Raw genomic sequence first — 24,324 nt, 5'->3', positions numbered from 1 at the left:
GGAAACCAGAAGCTTGGGCACGCCCCTCCCGGCCCTCAGGTTAATGAGCATCACGAGGCCAGGTGTTTCCCTTTAATAAACTAGCAGGTGGAGCCGCTCTGGGCTAAGGATTAGGACAATCACTTGCTGGGGGCTGGGGGCAGGTACAGTCCCGTGAGCAGGTGCAGGTGAAGCAGGGGCTGGCCGATCAGGGGACGTACAGAGAGCAAGAGAACAGCCATACATGCGCTGCTTCATTGCATCCTTGCCATAGCTTTGTTACCGTTATCTCCTATTACAGGTGAGGAAACCGAGGCCCAGAGAAATTAAATAATGAACCCTTCAAAGCCCCACAGAAACGTACCCCACAGATGGTACATTCAAATTAGCCTAGTTTAATAAAGGTACCGTTTACAGAGGTCAGGGTAGTGTATTCGTTTTCTATCGCTGCATTAAGAAATAGCCCCAAACATCGTGGCTTTAAATTGCATCCGTCTGTTAGCTCACAGTTCTGTAAGTCACTAGTTCAGACATTGTGTACTTAGATTTTCTGCTCAGGGTCTCCCAAAGTTGAAATCAAATGTCGTTGGGGCTGTGGTCTCATCTGAGGCTCAGGGATCTCTTTCAGGTTCATTCAGGGTGTCAGCAGAATTCAGTTCCTTGTAGTTGTAGGACTGAAGTCCCTATTTTCTTGCTAGCTGCTTGCCAAGGGACTGCTCTTGGCTCCTAGAGACCACTCTCAGACCCTTGTCCTGTGTCCCTCTCCATAGGCAGCTCATGGCATGGATGTTTGCTCCTTTGAGGCCAGCAGGAGACACTGTCTCAGACTTCCAATCTCTTTGATTTTTTTAAAGGATCACCTGATTAGGCCAGGCCCACCTGGGATAATCTTTCTTTTGATGAACTCAAAGTCAATGGGCTAGTCACTGAGTTACAGTGTGAAATCTCATCCTATTCACAAGTCCAGTCCCCACTCAAGGGGAGGGGATTATATAGGGTGTGTTCACCAGGAAGCAGGAACCATGGGGGGCATCTTTGTATTCTGCCACCAAGAGGCAGGAGATCAGAAACTACCAGGCTTTGTGGGTTCCCTGGGGATAGTCATGGAGGGACTTGCTGACCATCCCTAGTCATGAATAGATGAGGAAAGGGGGTGGTTATAGAGCTGGGAGAGAGGGATGGCTGTGGGGGAGGGCTACCTAGCAGAAGCTGGACCTCTGGTTGAGGGGCACAGCTGGTCCATGGAGACCTAAGCATGGGCTTAGGGTGTCAGAAAGATCAGGACACAAAAGGGATTAAAAATAACTTCAACCAATGGAACCAGGAAATCTAGAAAGGAGTTCATTTAACCTCCGCATGTGCACACATTTTGTGTTTTATGGTTTACATTGTTTTAATTTCGATTTACGTAGGGGATCACATGGGGATCCGTAATCTTTTCTGAGCTTAGGGCTTCTGAAGATCTGTACCTGCTCCTGCCCATAAACAGCAGGGCCAGGGGAAGGGCCTAGGAGAGTCCCTCATCTTAGTGCTCTAGGATGGATAACAGCATCCCCTTTTCCAGAAGGAAGAAAATGGGAGGAAGGTTGCTACTGACCCCCTTAGGCTCCCTGCATGGTGCTTAAGTACATGGCTTTGGGGTCGGGCTGCCTGAATTTAAGTCTTATTTCTGCCACTTACCAATTCTGTGATCTTGGACATGTCATTCTTTACGATTGAGCCTCAGTTTCCTCATCTGCAAAATGGGAATGATACCAGCTCGCTGAGTCATTGTGAGGGCAACCAAGGCACATGCACTTAGTAAACACTGTAAAAAGATGGATAGTCACTCATTCCTCATTTATTGGATGTCTGCTATGTGCCAAGTTCCATGAGAGGCACTGGGGATGCAGAGGGGACCAGGACAGACTAGGTCCTTGCTCCCACGGAGTATATTGTATTTTCATAAACAAATAATGAGTCAGGTTGTGGTAAGGGCTACAGAGAAAAAAAAAAATCAGGGAATTCCCTGGTAGTCCAGTGGTTAGGACTCAGCACTTTCACTGCCGGGGCCCAAGTTTGGTCCCTGATCGGGGAGCTAAGATCCTGTAAGCCATGCAGTGTGGCCAAAAAAAAAAAAAAAAAAATCACAGAAGAAAAATAATCAGGGGAACAGACTGGAAATTAATGGTGGGGGAGGTTCTATTTTAGAAGGTGTATTGATCAGGGTTCTCTGGGGAAATAGAACCAATAGGATCTATAAGATTATTATAAGGAATTGGCTCACGTGAAGTCCCATGATGTGCTGTCTGCAAGTCGGAGACCCAGGAAAGTTGATGGTGTAGTTCCAGCTTGAGAACCAGAACTGGTGCTATAAGTTCTAGTCCAAGTCCAAAGGCCTGAGAACTGGAGAGCCCATGGTATAAATTCCAGTCTGAGTCTGAAGATCTGAGAACCAGGGGCAATGATGATATAAGTCCAGGACTTACAGGAGATGGTGTAAGTCTTCTGGGGGGCAGGAGAAGACTAGGGTCCCAGTTCAACAGTCGTACAGTGGGAGAAAATTCTCCCTTCCTCTGCCCTTTTTGTTCTATGCAGGCCCTCAATGAATTAGATGATGCCTACCTGCATTGGGGAGGGTGCTCTGCATTACTCAGGCTACTGATTCAAATGCTAATTTCACCTGGAAACACCTTCACACACACACACACACACACACACACACACACACACACACACACACACACACGGAGAGAAATAAATAATGTTTAACCAAATAAGTGAGCAACCCCGTGACCCACTCAAGTTGACACATAAATTAACCATCATAGAAGGGACAGTCAAGGATGGCCTCTCTGAGGAGGTGACATTTAAACAGAAGCCCGAGTATTAGTTATCAAAGCTGTGTAACAAATCACTACAAACTTAAAATAACATACATTTATTATTGCACAGTTTCTGTTGGTCAGGGGTCCAGGCACAGCTTTGCTGGGTGCCCTGCTCCAGGATCTCATCTGAAAGCTACCATCAAGGTGTTCGCTGGGGCTGTGGTCTCATTTGAGGTCTCATTGTGGTCTCTCTTATTTTTTTCTTCCTTAAAGCCTTTACTTTTCAGACATGACAGAAAACTCTTACAGGTACACATGGAAAAGCAATACATGATCACAGCTGAAAGTGAAGACAACTTAGTCGGATTGCTAATGTTGAAGCTGAAGGATCCGCGTCCAAGCACACATGGTTGTTGGCAGAATACAGTGCCTTGTGGGCTGTAGGACGGAGGGCCTCAGGTTCTTGCTGGTTGTCAGATGGAAGGTGCCCCCAGTGCCTTAGCTGGTTGTTGGCTGTTGGCCACCGTCAATTCCTTGTCCCATGGGCCTCCCCAGCATGGCTGTTTGCTTCATGGAAGCCAGCAGGGAGACTCTGCTGTAAAGATGGGCATTACAGTCCTACATAATGTCATTATGAACATGATGGGGACATTTCCCATCCTCTTTACTGTATTCTATTGGTTAGAAGGAAGTCACAAGTCCTGACCACATGCAAGGGGAGGAGATTATATGGGGGGGTAAGCACTGGGAGGTGGGGATAACTGGGGGTCACCTTAGCATCTGTCTGCCACAGCTTATATGAAGTGGATGGAGCCAGCCAAGTGGAGATCTGGTCTGCCAGAGGGAAACAGCAAGAGCAAAGGCCCTGAGGCAGGACCTTGCTTGGTGGGTTTAAAGAGCAGCAAGAAAGGAGGGTAAGAAAAGAGGTTGAAAGGGTTGTGGGGAGGGGGTCAAATCACGTGGGCCTTGCAGGTCAGAGCAAGGCTTTTGGATTTTATTCTGAATGTGACAAGGAGTCACTGGAGAGTTTTGGTCAGGGGAATACTAAGATCTGATTTATTACCTTAATTTTTTCCTAAATTAAAAAAATGCAGTAGAATACACATTACATAAAACTTACCATTTTAAAGGGTGCAATTCAGTGGCATTTAGTACATTCTCAGTGTTGTGAAACCATGACCATTATCTAGCTCCAGAACATTTTCATCGTCCCCAAAAGAAATCCTGTACCCACTACCCGTTACCCATTAGCAAACACTCCCCATTCTCTCCTCCTCCCAGCCCTTGGCAACCAACTAACCAGCTTTCTGTCTCTGTGAATTTACCTATTCTGGGCACCTCATATAAAGGGAATCACGTAATACGTATCTGGATTTTTTCATTCAGCATAATGTTCATCCACGTTGTAGCATGCATCATGACTTTCATTCCTTTTTTACAGCTGAATAATATTCCACTGTATGGACATACCACATTTTGCTTATCCATTCATCCATTGATGGATATTTGGGTTGTTTCTACCTTTTGGCCATCGTGAATAATGAATAATGCTGTTATGAACATTGGTTTACAAGCGTCTTTTGGAACACCTGATCTCAGTTCTTTTGGGTATACACCTATACAAATAGCAGTTGAATTGTTGGGTCATACGGTTACTGTATGTTTAACTTGTGCCAGACTGCTTTCCACAGTGGCTACACCATTTTACATCCCCACCAGCAGTGTATGAGTGTTCCAATTTCTCCACATCCTTGTCAACACTTATTATTATCCATATTTTTGATCCTAGCCATCCATGTGGGTGCAAAGTGGGATCTTCCCATGCCTTTGATTTGCGTTACCCTGATGACTGCTGATGCTGAGCACCGTTTCATGTGCTTTGGGTCACTTGCGTATCTTCTTTGGAGAAATCTCTGTTCAGCTCCTTTGCTCATTTTTTAAAACTTGGGTTGTTTGTCTTTTAGTGGTTGAATTGTAAGAGTTCTTTATATAGGTTTTGTTTGTTTGTTTTTTTGGCTGCGTTGGGTCTTCGTTGCTGCATGCAGGCTTTCTCTAGTTGTGGCGAGCGGGGGCTGCTCTTTGCTGCAGTGCGCGGGCTTCTCATTGCGGTGGCTTCTCATTGTGGAGCAAGAGCTCTAGGGCATACAGGCTTCAGTAGTTGTGGCATGCGGGCTCAGTAGTTGTGGCTCGAGGGCTCTAGAGCACAGGCTCAGTAGTTGTGGCACACAGGCTTAGTTGCTCTGCGGCATGTGGGATCTTCCCGGACCAGAGCTCGAACCCACGTCCCCTGCATTGGCAGGTGGATTCTCAACCACTGCACCACCAGGGAAGCCCTATATAGATTTATTTTTATGGAGCTATTATCACTGCTCCCAGTAGGGCTCTGCCTGGATCCACAGGCAGCAGGAGTGTCCTCTGCTTAATAGGAAAGGGGTAGAAATGTCCCTTTCCTTGAGCTGCCCTCTCGCTCACTAATCTCCATCAACTTCCCTCCAGAGAGCAGAGCCAATAATCCCTTCTCCCATCAGCCTCAGCCTTCATTGAAATTTACTGTGAAGGTTCCTTGGGGTCCTCTCACCTAAATGTCTCCCTGGGGCACTGCTCTTGGGGTCCTCTCACCTAAATGCCTCCCTGGGGCACTGCTCAGCCAGCTTTGTGGGGAGCTCTCCAGCTAAGAGGAAGGGGTTCTCTGGGGAGGAGTGTGGGTGTACAGCTCCTGTCTCACCTCCCACCTTGTGGGTTAGCGACTCAGACCCTGGGGTCAGCCCAGAATTCTGCCTGCATCAGGTCTCGGTGACATCATGGAGTTTGCCGAGGCTTACGGACAAATTAGGAAGTTAATCCAGCCAGGAGAGCCTGGGAGCCCCCGAGGGCTTTTGGTCTGTGGTCTGCCACCATGGAGCTCTGTGGCTTTGCCAAAGTCACCTGGAGTACTTGGGCCTCATCTCTGAAATGGGCCTGTATCCCTGTTAGAAGCAGTTGGTTTGAAACTTTCAAAACTGGGATTCTGTGATAGATTTAAGAAATGTCCCATTCAGGGCATCACCTCCTCCAGTAGCCTCTGACCCCTCAGATTACATCAGGCGACTGCCCAGCTACCTGGATTACCCTACCATCCATATCTCTATTTGGCTGTGATTGCCTGTTACATGTCTTTTACTCTCATTGGCATGTCCCACCACCTTGAGGGTACAAACTGATCACGTCAGTTCCTGCTCAGAACTCTGTGAAGACTTCCCATCGCTTCCCAACTCTTTGAAGATCAAATCCTTACTCTGACCTCAGATCCCTGCATGGGTTTGCATTGTCCCCCTCTTCTGTATGACCTCGCACGGCCCTTTCCCTCTGTTCCAGCCACGAGGATCACCTTCGGGTCCTTTATGCTTCCTACCACAGGGCCTTGACACATGCCATTCTCTTTGAATGGTTGCCCTTCCTTTCCCTCCTCCCTTGATCATGCCCACTCATCCTTCAGATTTCAGCACAAGCTTCACTTCTCCAGGGATTAGGTCAAATTCTCATTATCAGCTCTGAGGATCCCTCCTTCCTAGACTAGTCATTGCTTTCATGATTGGATAAGCAACTGTCTCCCCTTGCAGAGGTCCTGAGAGCAGGGACCACTCCTGTTTGTCTTCCTTTGTAGCCCCAGCGCCTTGCCCAGTTCCTGGAGCAGACGGGGCATTAAGTAAATTATGTTAAATAGCGAAGGAATCTTTGTGCTCTTGGAGTCAGGGCCTGGCACGTCGCAAAATAACTGGTTCCGTTTGTGCTGAATAAATGAATGGGTTCTCCATGGTCTGGTGGATCCCATCTCTGCTTCTATGTGGTGTCAATGGCACGGCTTTGGGGTGGACAGACTGGAATTTGAATGCAGCCTCTTCTACTTTCCAGCTGTGACCTTGGCGAGTCTTTTCCTTCTTTTCCAAGAACCCATTTCTTGGTCTGCCCACTGAGGGTCTTCATTGGGGGCTGCAGAGAGGATCTCACAGAGGATGGTTTCAAAGCCCTCGGTTAACCAAAGTCCTTTGCAAATGTACTTGGAGAAATACCGCTTCCCCCAACATCCTTCCATGGAGATCAGTGGTTCAGACCCTGCTGGGTGAACCCACTTCTGGGCCTGGAGGCCAGGGCTGCAGTCCTCATGTCTCCTCCCTTTCCTGACCCTCCTCTGTCTGAGATGCTTGATAAACAGTGGCACTGGCCGAATTTCCTGGTACCCTGAGTGATTGGGGTTTGTGGTCACAAATTTGAACATCCTGGATGTAATTCCTGAGTCTGGTCACCTGTGTCTTGCAGGAGGGAGGAAGGTGGACAGATTTAGCAGTGGGATGTGCTGCAGCTGCTTTGGGTCCTGTCTTCTTGCTTTATGGGCGCGAGTTCTGAAGCACAGTCACGTGCATGCAGCTCCTTTCTCCTCCACTGTAGTCCATATGGAGCTCCCCCCACCCTCATCCCCCAACTAACTTATCTATTTTTATTGTTTCTTATCTCTTAATTATAACAGAATGCATGCTTGTTGTTTAAAAGAGGTTTCAAATAATAGAAAGTGAAGGCTCTTTTTGCCCCACTCGAATCTCACATTCTAGGGTAACCAGTGCAGAGTGTGGTGTGGGTACCACCAGCCCCTGTCTCTATGACACTCTTAAAACTTGTATGTGTGGGCTTCCCTGGTGGCGCATTGGTTGAGAGTCCACCTGCCGATGCAGGGGACACGGGTTCGTGCCCCGGTCCGGGAAGATCCCACATGCCGCGGAGCGGCTGGGCCCGTGAGCCATGGTCGCTGAGCCTGCGCGTCCGGAGCCTGTGCTCCGCAACGGGAGAGGCCACAACAGTGAGAGGCCCGTGTACCGCAAAACAAACAAAAAACAAACAAACAAAAAACTTGTATGTGAAATGCTGGAGGGGGTGTGGAGAAAACGGAACCCTTTATGGGGGCAAACTGCTCCTCAGGCTCACCTTGGAAATTCCTGCCCAGTGCCAGTGTCACCTGCTCCGCGAAGACTCCCAGGTTCAGCCGACCTTGCTTGTCTCGTGTCCCGCTGGACCCTGGACCACCTTCCAGCCCGGCACCCAGCGCTCTGACTTTTGTTTCCTCATGTGGATTTTTTTTCTAACCAGGCCATTGTGTCTTAAAATGAGGTTCCCCCACTGCCTCTCAATCTCTGAGGCTAGGTGGGCTCATTAAAAATGCAGGCCCGGGCTTCCCTGGTGGTGCAGTGGTTGGGAGTCCGCCTGCCGATGCAGGGGACACGGGTTCATGCCCCGGTCCGGGAAGATCCCACATGCCGCTCCAAAAAAAAAAAAAAAAAAAAAAAAAAAAAAAAAAATGCAGGCCCCTCTGAAGCAGCATCTCAGGGGGTGGGCTCAAAATCTGCCTTTCTAACAAGCCACCTGCCAAGTAATTCTTTTTTTTTTTTCTACTTTTTATTTTATATTGGAGTATGGTTGATTAATAATGTGATAGTTTTCAGGTGTACAGCAAAATGATTCTGTTATACATATACATGTATCTATTCTTTTTCAAATTCTTTTCTCATTTAGGTTGTTACATAATATTGAGCAGAGTTCCCACTTCTTTTTCATTTAACAATGTATCTGGAAAATTGTTACACCTCAGTCCACATAGACGTCCTGTGTTCACATTTATTTATTTAATTTTGAAGAAGTAATATATCCACTGTTAAAATATATAATAAAATATATTAAACGTATTTATGTGTAAAATATATAAATATATTTGAAGGAAGACAGTGAGAACTCTCCTTCCCATGTCTATGTAACCCCTCCCCCACGAATAACTATGATTCTTAGTTTTTTATATCTTTCCATATATATATATCCAGAGTATATTTATATTCTTACTTTACCCCTCTTTTTTACTCAAGAGTGATACACTATATATATGTATTTTGGAGATATTTCCATTTTAGTACATAAACAGTTTCCTCATTCTTTCCTTTCTTTTTTTTTTAAACAACTGCATATAGCACAGCATTCCACAGTATGGATAAATCAAAATGTGTTCATTCTTTTAGAAACTATTATTTTAATTCACTAAATAAGTGATACAGCATAGGTATAAAACTCAAGGTGCAGAGGGGTAGCCAGTGAAAAGTCAGTTTCTCCCACTTTTGTCTCCAGATTACTCAGTTCCTCCATCTGGAAACAAACACCATTCCCAGGGTCACACTATCCTTCTTGAGTTGGGCTGTGTAATACGTGGTGTACGCACACACATGCATACATACACACTTACACTTTTCCCTTCTTTTTCAGCCTCAACCAATGAGGCAGAGATTAGCCTGCACAAACACCTCTGTTCTCGGGTGTGGATGGATTGGGACGTGTCATCACTGAGTTCAATGCCAAGGGCATTGCCAATTTTAACGGATGTTTCTAAGTTCTGTTCCTAGGAGGCGCCATATACATCTCTACGTGGATCCTTCAATGCCCAGGGTCTGGGCTGGCTCTGAAGGGATGGGACGCCAAGGGGAAGTCTGCCTCCTCTTCTTTGCTCAGCCTTACCCTCTGTGTCCCTCCTTCCAAACTTTCCCCCAGCTCCGGCTTCACGGCCAACCTTTTCTGGGCAGTGTGCTTGCTCCTGTATCCCCAACAAACTGAAGCTCCATTCACGGGTCTTTTGTATCGCCAAGTCCATATGTCCCAAAGGGTCTTCTCTGCAGGTGAATAGGTGGAAGGGAACCATTTTACTCCTCCAGTCAAATACATAGTTTCACCAATTCGGGGTGAAACTACGTTAAAGCGGGTCTCTTTGCTGCAGGACTTTTCAGTGCCTCTAGTATGCTGACGTACATTGGGATCTCTACGAGGTCTTAGAGTCTGTGACTGCTTTGACTACACAATTTCAGACATGCCAATATGGTTTCACTGCTTTAGTGTCATGAAGGGGAGTCTGAAGCCCAGAGAGGGACTGCTACTGGTCCAGTGTCACACATCGACGGTGGAGATCTGAATTTCTAGCCTTCCCGTGTCCGTGACAGCAATGTCGTAAGTCCTCAGTGCCTTCTCCCTGCACCAGCAGCTCTAAACGTGGAGCGTCAAGGTGTTCTGGTGACCTTCAGGGACACCAAGACATGTAGCTTCACTAAATTTTGTTTTCTGGGCCACGCCACGCGGCTTGCAGGACCTCAGTTCCCCGACCAGGGGTCGAACCTGGGCTGCGGCAGTGACAGCGCTGAATCCTAACCACTAGGCCACAAGGGAACCCCCTAGATTCATTACATTTAAAATAACTGCGTAGGATCCTTCAAAAGTGTTAAGATCACGAAAACAAGGGAAGGTGAGAAACTGTCACAGACTGGAGGAGAGTTAGGAGACGTGACCACTAAATGCAACGTGCTTTCTTGGGGTGGATCCGCTTTAGTGAAAAACCGGGTGAAATCCAAATAAAATCTGTAGTATAATTAATAGTACAGCACCGATGTCAGGTTCTTAGTTTTGATCAGTGTACCATGGTCGTGTACGATATTAACACTGGGGGGTGCTGGGTGAAGGATACACCAGAACGCTCTGTTTTATCTTTGCAGCTCTTCTATAAACCTAAAAGGATTTCTGAAAAGGGAGCTTCACGGCCTGCAGAGTGTGGGTGGCTGCTGCGTTCCCGGGGACCGTCGTCCGCGATACAGCAGTGCAGCCATGGCAGAGCTGCAGCCCACGTCCAGCAGACTCACCGACGAGGCCGCCCTTGTCTGCGGCACCTACCCGGACCCCAGCACCAAGGATCTTCTCTTGCAGCAGACCATGCTGCTGATTAAGGATCCTAAGTAGTCACTGGATTTTCATCCTAGAATTCTTGGAATGACACTACTCCAAAACTTAGATTTTCCCACTATGAAATTTTCACTCTGTTCCTTGGCTTCTGAGGATAAAAATGACATCCCAAAAGGTAAAGATGAAAGAGTAGCATGGGCCATTCTCCAGAAAAGCTATGCTTGAACTGACACACAACTGGGGCACTGAAGAGGATGAGATGCAGAGTTACCACAGGGGCAATTCAGACCCTCGGGGATTTGGTCACATTGGAATTGCTGTACCTGATGTTCACAGTGCTTGTATAGGATGTGAAGAACTGGGAGTCAAATTTGTGAAGAAACCTGATGATGGTAAAATGAAAGGCCTGGCATTTATCAAGATCCTGATGGCTACTGGATTGAAATTTTGAATCCTAACAAAATGATAATTTTATTTAGTTCTGTGAGAATGCTGCTTTGAGATTTCAGTGAAGACATTGTGGAAGGTGAAAAAGGAAACAATGTGATTCAAGATATTCAGTTAAGGGCTTCCCTGGTGGTGCAGTGGTTGAGAGTCCGCCTGCCGACGCAGGGGGCACGGGTTCGTGCTCCGGTCCGGGAAGATCCCACATGCCGCGGAGCGGCTGGGCCCGTGAGCCATGGCCGCTGAGCCTGCGCGTCCGGAGCCTGTGCTCCGCAACGAGAGAGGCCACAACAGTGAGAGGCCCGGGTACCGCAAAAAAGAAAAGATATTCAGTTAACAGGAGCATCTAGGACTGATGGTTTATTGTCTCAATTCAAATTATTCTTAAGTCCATTTCCCTTTCCTATTTCAGCTATGTTTTTCACCTAACTGTTCAGCCATTCTAGTTTTAAAGTAGTGCTTTGTCTTATGTCCTTGAATGTAGTTGTATAACTTTACTTTTTTGGCAATAATTAGAACAATTCCCTTCAGGGGCTGCCTTTGCCTTCTATCTCCTGAAGAGATACAAGTCTACAAGTCTGCCTTTGAATCATCATTTGCAAAAAAAAAAAAACCAACACTTAATATGTTTTTGTTGTGGTTGCCTTCTGGGGTTTCAGTTCCTCAGAAGTAACTTTTCAGAATGGGAAGTAAAGAACCCCAAACGGAAGTGAAGCTTCATGTATATTTCCAAAAACGAAACAAACAAACAAACAAATAAAATTATTTCAAAATAGAAAGCTAAAAATGCATATATTAGTTATGCCAAATCAAACTCCATCCTGCACTGGATTCAGCCATAGAAAACCAGAAGCAAGCCCAAAATGTATGTTAGAATGCTGGATGAAAATATCTTCAGGAAATATACCCAAGCATGCTGATCATCTCGGTTACTTGTGAGCAGGGCCCCGGGTGGCTGCTGTAAAAGGAGGGAGACTTTTCACAGTTGATTCTGTAATACCTTTTGGATTTTGAACTATGTACCTGTATTCTCTTTCAACAATTAAATCTTAAAAATAATTGAAGAGAGAAATTGGAAAAACATTACTTTGGACTTTTGGGGGCAAACAGAATGAATGAGATGGTAACAATACTGCTCACTGCTCTTAGTGTTCACTGGAGGTCCTGTGATGTGCTTGGTGCTGTGGTGAGCACGGAACAGGGAAGAACTCATTGAATCCCCTCAACAGTGCAAGACCCCCATTTTATAGAAGAACACCCATTTGTTCAAGTTGTCATGTAGAAAGTGACAGAGCTGGAATTTGAGGTCAAGTCTGCCTCATTCCATCACCTGAGCTTTTAATCATTCTTTCTACGACTGTGGGATAAATATGAATGCAGGAGGCTATGGGAGCAAACAAGACGAGGCATGCAGCAGACGCTGTTGGAGCCCAGCCCATAGTCCCTTGCCCTGCATTTCTTTCCCTGGGGTGGGGAGAGGCTCTCTCTGGCCATTGGACCTGCGCTACCCATGCTCTGGTCAGCTAAAAGAACTGGTGAATTACGCCCCAACCAATGACTAATAGAAGCTGGTGTATAGATCACCTAGCTCCCTCCTCTCTGGGTGACACCCTGTGTCATTTGAGTGACAGGATTGAGCCCTGTTGCCTGCGGTGGTAACCTGCTTGATAACATATCCCTTCCCTGTCTCACTTCTCTTCCCTCCTACCAAATAAATCACCTGCGTGCAAATATTCATCTCTGGATCTGCTTCTGGGGGCTTCCAGGCCAAGAAGAGCCCCTAATCTAGTCTGGAGGAGGGAGAGAAGACTCCCAAAAGGAAGTGAATTTTATTTATCTTTACGTCTTTAAAAATGAGATGTATTTTACATTTAGTGAAATCTTGGTCTTTAAGCAGATAGATCAATTTGATAGAGGCGTACACTTGTGTAACCCACATACCCATTGAGAGAGAGCATGTCCGCCACCCCGGAAAATTCCCTCGTGCCCGTCTCAGGCAATCCCTCCATCCCCAGGAGCAGCCCCTTCTCTGATTTCTGTCACTATAGGTTAGTTTTTCCTATTCCAGCACTTGTAAATGGAGTCATACAGCAAGTGCCCTTTCGCATCTGGCTTCCCTCACTCAGCAGAACGCTTCTGAGAGGTACCCATGCTGTAGCACGTGTCAATAGCTCATTTCTTTTCTACCGCAGTAGAATATGAATATCTCATAGTGTGTTTATTTATTCTCCTGTGGATGGACGGGTACCTGAGGTATTTCCGGGTTTTGCCTATCATGAATACAAGCTGCTCTGAACGTTCTTGCACAAGACTTGTTTGAGAATCTCTGTTTTCATTTCTTTTAGATAAGTTTCTTGGAGTGGGATTAATTGGTCACATGACAAGTATGTGTTTCACTTTTTAAGAAATTGCTCAGTGGTTTCCAAGTGACTAGAGCATTTTTTATCCCCAACCATAATAAATGAGCACTCCAGTTCCTCCACCTCCCTGCCAACACTTGATGTCACTGGGCTTTTTCATGTTATCCATTTAGCTGGGCCTGCAAGGGAGACTGGACTTTGGAGGATGGGGGAACACAGGCCCCCGGAGTGTCAGGCGTTACCCAAACAGCATTACAGTTGCCAAACACGGGTGATTTCTTTGACAGTTTCAGCAAACAGTGAAGTCCCCCAGTAGAGAGCCAACTCTGAACACCTTTCCTCTTTTTCCCACTCTGCTGGCAGCAGACGGCATGCCTCTCAGGCTCGGACCAGGAAGTCTAGTTCTGAACTCTGTCTCTCGGGTGTGAGCAAGTTAAACGAAATTTCTTGTTTGGCTTTAAACATCTTTTCCTTTCTGAGTCTGTTGGACCAAGGGAATCAGATTATTTACAGAGTACAGGCGATTTTATGAGAAGTTTAAAAGCAAATTCATCTGTGCTAAGCTACAATCTGGTGATGGGGTCAAAGCTTTGCAGTTACACATCCACTGAGCGCAGAAGGAGACGTTAGCACCAACAGTGACAGATCTTAAATCCTGATCTTCCAGCTTTTTGAAAGCTCATTCCCCTGCTTGAAAAGTTTTATTGGCTCTCATCACCAGAAGACTAAAATACACACTCCACAAACCCTTGGGTGGAGAGTACTCTCCACCTACTTCCTCTCTGTTCCAGTTCTACTGACTCCCTTGGGTGTCTCAGATACGCCAAACTCACTCCTGCCCAGGGCCTTTGCATGTGATATCTCCTCTGCCTAGACTGCTCTGCTTCCTGCTCTTAATGGCTGGACTTCTTAACCCTGGGTCTCAGCTCTTTAGCATTTTTGCCACCTTTTCAAGAGATTACTTTCCCTAATCACCAAATCAAAATCATTTCTTTACAGAACTAGACTCCTCGTCTCTTTGTTGGAGAAAAAGAATCTATGGGCATCGCAGACCTTCCCCTCCATCAATCTGGAGGGGGAAGAGAAAAACACCAATGACCCACCTCTGGTTTGTTTTTCTGTCGGGAACACAGAGATGTGCATTGCAACATCATTCCAAGGGCAGTCCACCATCAGGTAAGAACATCAATCCAAATGCCATGATTTTCTTGGGAAGTTATTTTTACAGGATGTGGCAACCATTTCTAAAGTCTTAAGAATTTTTCAAGACCCTTTTGCTCTCTGTGTACTTTCAAGACAAGTTGTTAATGGTTATAAATGTTAACAACTTGTACGAGCCTCCACGTGGCACTGAATAACGAGATCGTGTGTTCCTAAGAGGGTCCTCAATTTCACATCTTCTCAAATCTGGCTGTCTGAACTTTGTTTTCTAATGCAGGAAGAGATCTGTGCCGTGGTCACTGCAGGGGAGAAGAGCCTTTTCTTTCGTCTCCTTCTGGGAGGACTTAGTAGGAACATGCATGTGCGTGCAATAACTGGATGGTTGCACAGGGGTGAAAGCTAAGCTGAAGTGTCTGATAGATTGGTTGGAGGCCCAAAGGCACAGGGGGCCTGCAGCTGTGTGTGGGCAACTGTCCCCATTGGACCAAGAACCTGCCCTTCCGTGTACTTCCCCACTTGGTGCAGATACCACAGTGGCCAAGTGCAGACTGAGGTCACCTTCCTGGGCAGAATGGGGGAGCAGGGAGGCATTGACAGTGGGCAGAGGGAGGCCAAGGGGCAGAAGGGCTCTGGGGAGGAGGATTCAGCCTCAGCTCAGACCCCTGTCTATTGTCCCAACCACGAGAGCTGACCGTTGTCACCATGAGTCACAAGATCTAAGATGTAGCCGTCTGGGGCCTTGATGGAAACTCTGCAGGAGTTCCCAGGCTAGGAAAACCCTCTTTCCTGTTTTAAAGTTCTTTCTTTACACTTCAGAGGGTTCATTCCCACCACTCACCCCTACACGGGATTTATCACTGTGTCCCAGCTGAGAGGCTGGGGATGCCAGGCCTCGGCCCACGAAGATGCCCCTTAGGGGACTTCCTACATGGACACCAGGAAGTCAGGGTGAGCCCCCGGAGCTGTGGCCCAGGCTGCCCAAGTGAGCAAAAGTGACCCGTGGACCATGGGAGTGGTTTCTTGCTTTGGAGGGTGGGCAGTGCCACCCATTAGACATCGTGGCTCTCGGAAGCCAAGCTGTCACCAGCAGGTTGGGCAAAAAGTCAAGAGTGAAAAGAAAGATAGAAGTATTTCCCCCAGCACTTCTCTGGGTGGGGAAAAGGTACTGGCCCAAGTTCTTATATTCTGGGCTGCGGCAGAAGAAGAGAATAAGGGGAATACCCTTCCTTATATACTTCCTCAACCTATGTCTTGACTTAGCCAGTCCTGCTGTTGTATTGTCATGTATTGAAGGTAGATGGAGTCCTGTCTCAGTCTGGGTTCCCCGCACAAAGCAGAGCCCAAGATGAGGGTTTGGATGCTGAGGTCTAGTTGGAAGGAGGTGCAGGAAGCAGGAGTGAGGGGGCGGGGACGTGGGAAGGAGGAGAAGCCAGCATGGCGGGCTGTAGGGAGCTGGTGTCTCTCTGGGCAACAGGGCTCCGCCCTGTGAGACACCCTCTGAGGAGCTGTGCTGAGAATGCCTCAGAAATGTCCCTCTGAGGGACTGGGGCAGCATTCATCCCCCAACTCCTGTCCACGCCCCCCCACCACCGCCAGTGGAGGGGGAACTCCCCCTACTTCCTGGCTGCCCCTGCTGGAGAACTGAGCTGTTTCTGCAGTTTGGGGAAGACCCATTGGCAAAACAGTGGAGCGATTCCCTGGCTTGTCCTTGAGATGGGACACGGCCAGTGTGCATGGAACCGTCTGCCGCAGAGACACCGAGAGGGTGTGATGCAGCCCCACAGTCTCCCTTTAGATGTGGCTAATAAGGATGGCAACCAAGTCAGTCTAGAAGCCAGGTGGCCTCTGGAGCCAGACTGCCTGGGCTGGAATTCCAGGGCCACTCTATGGTGTTGGGTCAGTTCCTTAGCCTCTGTGAGCCTCAGTTTCCTCCTCTGTACAATGGGAACAACCCCAGGGCCTCAGTCCTGGAGTGAATGTTGGCTGGAATAAGACACAGGAGGCTCTTCGCTCAGCCACAGGCACAGAGGAAGTTCCCAGTAAGCATTTGCCGTTGTGTGTATGGTTCCATCGTGGGCTTTGAATTCTAGCCTGATGGAGCCCATGGTGGGAGGAGGTGGCAGGTGCGGATATCTTTTAGAGTGCTCTGTGATGCGCAGGAAAGTGTGGGAACAAAGGGCAGAAGGTGAAAGGCAGTTATGGACATAACCAAATGGACCAGGAGGGATTTTGCCCTTTCAGGCACTTGTTTCTGGCTCGGTTCCCGTGATTCACTGGGAGCACCAGGCACTCTCCCTCTGGCCCCTCCCCGCCCTCCTCTCCGAGTGCGCACCCATCTCACGGCCCCAGCACCTCAGCCGATTCTCCTTGTTAACAATAAACACAAATCCTGTTATCTCCCCTCTCTCGCAGCACTTGCCCCTTGATTTAAGCTGCCTTCTCTTCCCCTTTCATCAGCCCTGGGCCCCTCCTGTCGTATATCTTGCCTTTATCTACTTCCCCAGCACTAGGTAGCCTTGCGCACAATCGATTCGCGGGCGGGGTGGGGGGAGGGGGAAGGGGGGAGATGGCAGGCCACCTGCTCGGCCGCCGAGGCCCGCTGTTCTTCTCAGGAGCCCGGGCCAGTATTTTTTGTGAAGCTTCTGTCTGGCCATGTTCGGTTTCTCATAAGGTTTCTGGCCGAGCTTGGTAGTATTTCTTGCTCCTCCGCGGCACAGCCTGGAGATCCCTAGTAATTCTTAAAGGGAGAGATGGAGAGGCGTACCTTTAGAGCGCTCTAGAATCCATCTGGCCTGTGGCTTGAAGTGGCACATGGGGGTTTGTGGACGGAGGGATGATGGGGAGTGGCTCCCATGATGGGGACTTGGTGGGTCCCTGGGTCACGCTGTGGGTTTGCTCCTGTGCCTGCTGCGGCCACCTCCCCCTTGCGTCTCTGCATCAGAGTGTCATCACAACAGTCTGGGAACGGGTTCTCTGGCGCCAGCCTCATCCCACGCCATCGCTGGAAAGACCCCAGCAGCTCTGCTAATAATCCAGGTGTGGCAAGTTCTTCCTATCCCCAACTCAGTTTCCTCGCCTGTGAAATAAGTTGGTTTCTCTTTCTTTTGTTCCTTTCTTCATTTATTTAACAAACACGAAAGATGCAAAGAGTGTTCATGATGTCCCAGGTAGTGTTCTAAATACTTTCCAAATATTGACACCTTGAGATTCTCCTAGCCACCCCATAACAAAGCTTTACAGATGAGAAACCATGGCACAGAGAGGCTAAGCGACTTGCCCAAGGCCACACAGCTAACAAGTGGCAGAGCAGGGATGCAAACCCAGGCACTGGCTCTAGTGCATGTGCTCTCAAGAGATGTTTCCTCTTCATGGTCTTGTGGCCTCCATCCAGTTCCCAAACACTGCTACAGTTGATTCTTGTTATTCAAGCTAGTTAAGTTTTATAAAGTAGTCTCAAACACTGAACTGGTGAATATCGAAACATTGCTCCTAGGGGACATACAGGGTTAGGTTCCTGAAAGCCTCTTGTCACGACATTTTTATCAACTGATCAATACATAAACTTGTTTTATATGTGTTTCTGTTTAAAGACACCTGAGTTAATATATATTGCTGATTCATTAACATTGAACTCACAGCCAATAGCACTATAGCTCCTGCCTGAATAAAGGTTCTCCAACACATGTATTTTCTCCATAAGGTACATCACAGCCTTCTTACGCTTAGGAACACTAGTTAGCTAAACAGCAAAATGAAATGAACAAAGAAACAAACAAAAGCAGCAAAATCACCAACGAAAAGCCTACAAATGCAAAAAATGTGGCACCATTTAGACCACAAAAGGACACCTGTTCACAGCATGAGAGCTGAAACAGGAAGGCAGAGTGCCACCTTGCCCAGCCCAAGCTGGGGATGTTCACAACGGGTGACTTAAATTTTTTGCTGCTCTGCACATGACCACAAATGACTGTGGAAATTGATTTGGGGGTTACGAGTACATTTTAGCAAGTAGGCGAATTTGCAAATACAGAATCCATGAATAATAAGGATTGACGGTATTTTGTATTACTCCCCCGCTTAGACATCTGCTGAGGCTCCTTACCGTCTACTATGTCAAATAAATAGAAACTTTACCTGCCTGCCTTTCAAGGGTTTTAATAATCTAGCCCCATTCCATCTATTAAAACTTGTTTCCCTTTACTCCTGGGGCCATCTCCTTTCTCCCTGGGCCTGGTTCCTCTTCCTTACTATTCTGCCACAACACCAACTCACTCCTAACTGCACACCTTTGCTCTCTGTTTCCCCTCTGGGCATGTCCTCCCTTCTTTCACTTATCTACCAAATCCAACCTACAGTTTAAAGGTCAGATCAAATTTCTTTTTTCTTTGTATAGCTTTGTCCCACTGATTGTCCTTTCCTGGATGTTGTGGACTCATACCATACTGGAGGTTCATTTTTTTAAATGTCCTTTTGTGATTCTCTCACAAACAGCCTGCATGCGGGGAATTTCCCACAAAGCACTGTTTGATGACACTCTCAGAACAGGAGGCATCCAAGTTACACTGATCACGTTTGGGCTTGGATAGTGAGGCTGTTTTGGTTACAAGTGTAGAAGGAGGGATAACGTTGTACTCACCATGGAGACCTGGCTGGAGGAATGTGTTAACTCTTCAGAAACACCAATCGGTCTCCTTACATAACATAGAACAGTGAGCCGAGGATAATTAGACCATCAAAGGGGTCTTATCTAGAATTGATCTGTTCAGCAGAGGTAAGCCTCTGCTTCTAACAGCCTCAGGGCGAGCTGGCCACGTGTGCAAGGAGCGGGGGCAGGGTGGGAGTTCTGAGATCTCAACTTGGGTAGGGGCTGGTCACCACAGGAGGACTTCAAGCTCCCTCTCTGGGACCCAGTTTAGCCCTAATGATGCTCGTCCCCCTCTTCCACCCTCCATGGAATAAGTAAGTGGAAACGGAGCCCAGCAACAGCTGGTCCAAATCATAGTCTGCGAGGGGTATTTGTCTTGCTGGTTTTCCCATGTCTTCATCCTGAGGGAAAAGACCTCCCCCAACCCCAGTGCCTTTGCTCTGGGGCACAGATGAAGGACAGGTGAGATGCGCAGAGGGTGCCGCCTCTTTCTGCCCATTACGTATACCTTCCTTTCCTTCTTAAAGTGGTCCTTGTCAACAATATTCAGTTAGGTTGAAACCTGCCGAGTGACCAGAGTGGGTTTGGATAAACTAGTCTTGAATTCCATCAGTGAACTGGCGGTGTGCAGAACGTCAGAGCTAGGAGGAAATTAAGGGGGGGATGGTGGTCAAGTTCAGCACTTTCTTCTTGAAAAGAAACTGAGGACCAGCTCGGGGAAGATCACACAGCTAATTCATGTCATAGAGCCTCTCAAAATTGGGGCTGTCCTTCAAATGTCTCCACTTTCTGTTTCTACCTCTTTGGACATTTCCCCCTAGGCTTAGAGTAGGTTCCCCAACCTTAGGTGTTAGTAGGTGTGATGGAAAGTAAGACAGGTTAGGCATTAGGGCAGAGATCCAACCTGGCCCTGTGACCCATCGGCTGTGTGACCTTGGGCAAGTCATTTACCCTCTCTGAGCCTTGGTTCCCTTATTTGTAAATATAAAGTTAGTGACGCCCACCTCACGGCCCTGTTGTGAGGAATAAGTGATACGATTTATGTGATATTAAACTAATATTGACTGAGTCCTCCTAATTGAAGGCCCATAGTAGATGCTCAAGAAATGTTGGTCCCTTTATTCCTTACCCTGACGTGTCCCTACATCCAGGTAATTTACACACATTCTCTGTTTTCCACTGAGGAGCGTGTGTTATCCTCTGCACAACAACAATTCTAATGGTGGGGTTTCAGGCTGGGGGTGTGTGTGGGGGCCACTTTGAGAGACTCTCCTGTCAATTCTGAGCCCTTCTCAGGAACCAGACTGACCTTGGCTTCTGCATTGTTTTCATTCCAGCCAAAAATGTTTTGAAATTGGGGCCCAAACCCGGCAGATCCGAGAGGCTCGTGCCCACCCCCTGCACTTCTCTCCTTGTTCTGTCTCAGGTGGACGATCTGGCCACAGAGCATTTTCCTTATGGTCACAGGATGATGAAGAACCATGCACTAAGACACTTCTCTGAAGGGTGACATTTTTCATGGCCCCGTCTTCTCTGAAGCAGGGGGAGAGTGGGGAGAAGGGGAGAGGAGGAGAGGTGCTGGATTCAGTGCTACACATCCCGGGTTCCAGTCCCAGCTCTGGCTCTTGCTGTGTGATTTTGGGCAGGATGTTCCGTCTCTCCAAGCCTTATTTATCAAGTAGGGGTAACAATTGTTCCCACCTCACAGCTGTTAGAGGATTCAGTGATGGGATCTATGTAACCAAGGGTCCAGCACCCAGTAACAGCTCACTAACTATTAGCCATGCCTGGAAACAAAGAAGGCAGGATTCCAATTGTAGAATCGACTTCCAGAAGGTTGGACTGTCTTAAATATTGGGCAAGTCCCTTTCCCTCTCTGGGCCGCAATTTCCGCATCTGAAAAATAAGGGTGGGACAGATGGAACCACATGGCAGGTGTTTACATGGGTCCAAGGAGCTCAGGCCACTGGCCCCACCTCTGCCACCTGTAAGACTCTACCCTCCAGCTGGCAGGAACCCTGTTTCTCTCCCTCCCCAGCGCTTCTTTAGCCCCCAGCACGCGGCGTCTGGCAGAGGACGGACACCAGACAAATGCAGGTTGCACGGATGGAGGAGCCCTGCCTTGGTCTGTTTTATCTACTGGGTTTTTGCATATGATTTTGTTTGAACAAAGAATCACATGGTTCATCAGTTAGTCCCCAGCAGGAAACACACAGCACACACAAATCGGGATAATTCAAGGAGAGTTTAATAAAGGAATTGCTGACAAAGGTGTGGGCAGGGTATAGGGAAACCACACAGGATAGCACAGTCTCTGGGGTCTAGTTACAGAGCATCATTCCTAGACCAGAAGATGTGACCAGGGAGGGATAAGGGTTACGTGGTCTCCAGGCAGGGGCTGAGATTCTCAGTGAAGGGATGCAGCCACCTCTCAGAGACCCTGGCAGGTAGGAGCAGAGGGGATAAGTACCCTGACCTCCATTCCCCCTTCCACCACCCACTTCTCATTTCCTTCTGGCAGAGCCCAACCAGAAGGCAGAAGGCAAGACAGTCCACTGCAGTCCATACGCGTCAGCCTCTGGGGCAGATAGTTGGGGGAGAAGCGTAGCGAGGGGATGGGGGTGGTGAAAAAGGAGGATGCCCGCGGCCAACACCCCCGACCCTGCAAAACACATGCCAGGATTAGCTCCCAGATCGCCGCTTTCCAAGGGTCCTTCCAGGTCTATCATGCACAGACTCTTCAATATGTCCAGCCTTACCAAGGTCCTATTGTAGCAGCTCAGAGTTGGAGGGGGCTGGTCTGGTACTAATGGCACAAGTTTGTTACATTAGGTCAAATAATGCCTATATTCAGATGTCAGGTTTTTGGTTCATGGGATTTTTCCTCTTTCCTTCCTCCCTCCTTCCTTCCTTTCCTCCTTCCTTCCTTCCTCCTTCCCTCCCCACTCTCCTTCTCCCTCCCTCTCTCTTCCTTCCATCTCTCTCTCTCTCTGTATTTTCTACACATGAACAGATATTCCTCCTGCCGCTCCGGGATGCTGATACTGGGAGCAGATATACAGCATTTCTGCCATGATATAAGGGCTGCTGCAGTGCACAGCTGTCTCCTATGAAGGCGCTGCTGGGTGTAAAACTGCACTTCCTTGTCAGCGTTGGTTTTCTTGGCTGTCTACTGACTTCTCCAGAAATTCTTGCAGAGCAGAGTTTCTCAAACAAGGGAAATTTTGTGCCCGTCCCCTTCTCCTGGGGGACACGTGGCACTATCTAGAGACATTTTTGGTTGCCACAACTAGGGGTTTGCTACTGGCATCTGGGGAGTAAAGGCCAGGGATGCTGCACAACATCCTTCAATGCACAAGACAGCCCACCCGCCCCACCCAAATAATTATCCAGTCCAAAATGTCAGTGGTCCTGGAGTGGAGAAGCCCTATTGTAGAGGGAGCCTCTTCATGTGGCTTTGGTCCTGGAGTCTCCCTTTTCCTCAGTTCCCTCTACTACCTTCTTGCTATGTGATTATGAAGACTCTTGGATACCTCCAGCAACGGGGAGCTCACTACCTGTTTTGAAGCCAGTCAGGCCTGGTCTTGATCTCGGCTCTTCCACTAGCAGCCATGGAACTCTGGGCTTCCCCACAGGTAGGAGTGGCTCCACCACTCTGCGCCTAAATTTTGTCCAGGACCACGGGATCAGCAGCAGCCCTGCCTCACAGGTCATATGAGGCTCAGATGAGTTGATGCTCTTAAGTGGCCAGCTCAGCACATGGCACAGGGTGAGACCACTCGGTAAATGTTCTCAGCTATGAATGGTCCGCCCTGGCTGGTTTCATCACCTGGGTTGTGGGTGCATCAAGGAAAGATGAACTGCAGGGTCTCTCATGCCTGGGAAATTTCAGAAATCTAGAGAAGTTTAGCACTGAGTGAGGAAGAAAATATAGGCTCTTGGGGGGACCTTTTCCTTTGGGGTTGTTTCCGTTTGGGGGAGGGGTGGTCTCTACGGATGATCAGACCTGATAGCAAGCTTTAGTTTGTTTGTTTTAAAAAAATTTTTAATTAATTAATTAATTATTTTTTGGCTGCATTGGGTCTTCGTTGCTGCGCACAGGCTTTCTCTAGTTGCGGCGAGCGGGAGCTACTCTTCATTGTGGTGTGTGGGCTTCTCATTGCAGTGGCTTCTCTTGTTGCAGAGCACGGGATCTAGGCGTGCGGGCTTCAGTAGTTGTGGCACATGGGCTCAGTAGTTGTGGCTCGCGGGCTCTAGAGCACAGGCTCAGTAGCTGTGGCGCAGGGGCTTAGTTGCTCCGCGACGTGTGGGATCTTCCCGGACCAGGGCTCAAACCTGTGTCCCCTGCCTTGGCAGGTGGATTCTTAACCACTGTGGCACCAGGGATGTCCCAGCAAGGTTTTAGGATCGTTTGTGAAGGAAAATCAGAATTGCTAACGAAGGCAATGGCAGGCACCAGTTAAGTTGGCAAGTGGACGGTTCTGACCACCATTCATTCCATTTCCCTGCAGGGCTTAGGACTCCATAGTGCACCCCAAAGGTGGGTACCAGTGGGACCTACCTGAAGAGACTCAAAGGTGGTGGGATGGGGAGGGAAGAGGAGAGGGAGGGGATGACCCAGGTGAGCCCAAACATCTCGGTCCAGAGACCCTTGCACTGACGGAGCACCACTTAGAACTGTCCCTCTGCTCTCCCCAGTGCATGACCTTGGAGGGATACGTAGGGCTTGGGGAGCAGGTGTGCATGGGGCTTAGGTCTAGGTTCCTGGTCTCTGAGTGATGACCTCTCCCACCTCCATTCCTATAATGCTAACAGGTAGAAAGCTCTCATACTGTTCAGACTCCACGCTAATTCTCTCACCTGGTCCTCACAACATCCCTCTAAGTCGGGGTCTCCATCCCCATGGAGCGGGGAGGAACTTGAGGCTCAGAGAAGTGAGGCCCCGTGCCCGCGGTCACACAGGTGAGGGGGGGCACAGGCGGGACCCACTGTAGGCAGCCGGGCTCCAGAGCTCGACTGCTCAGTCCTCTCCCAAAGAGCTCCCGTCCAACTCCATCCATCTCCCCTCAGCACAGGATCCCCTAATCTATGTGAGAAACCGACTGTTGGCGACATTTCATCTCGCGTGGAGGCTGAAGGTGATAATTTGCAGCCTTGCCAAGGTGGGGAGATTATATATATTATTCAAAGCAAATAT

The 24,324-nt window shown here is 48.2% G+C and overlaps 1 pseudogene across 1 annotated transcript; it reads left to right on the top strand.

Annotated features, from left to right (window-relative positions):
• The first annotated feature begins 10,442 nt into the window (after window positions 1–10,442).
• LOC309970481 (lactoylglutathione lyase-like) lies at window positions 10,443–11,076 on the top strand (annotated as a pseudogene). The gene has a single exon. The product of its transcript is annotated as a lactoylglutathione lyase-like (transcript).
• Window positions 11,077–24,324: the final 13,248 nt, after the last annotated feature.

Source organism: Leucopleurus acutus, assembly GCF_964270905.1.
Source record: "Leucopleurus acutus genome assembly, chromosome: 13".
Taxonomy (NCBI): Eukaryota; Metazoa; Chordata; class Mammalia; order Artiodactyla; family Delphinidae; genus Leucopleurus; species Leucopleurus acutus.
This window is presented reverse-complemented; position numbering and strand designations above follow the sequence as displayed.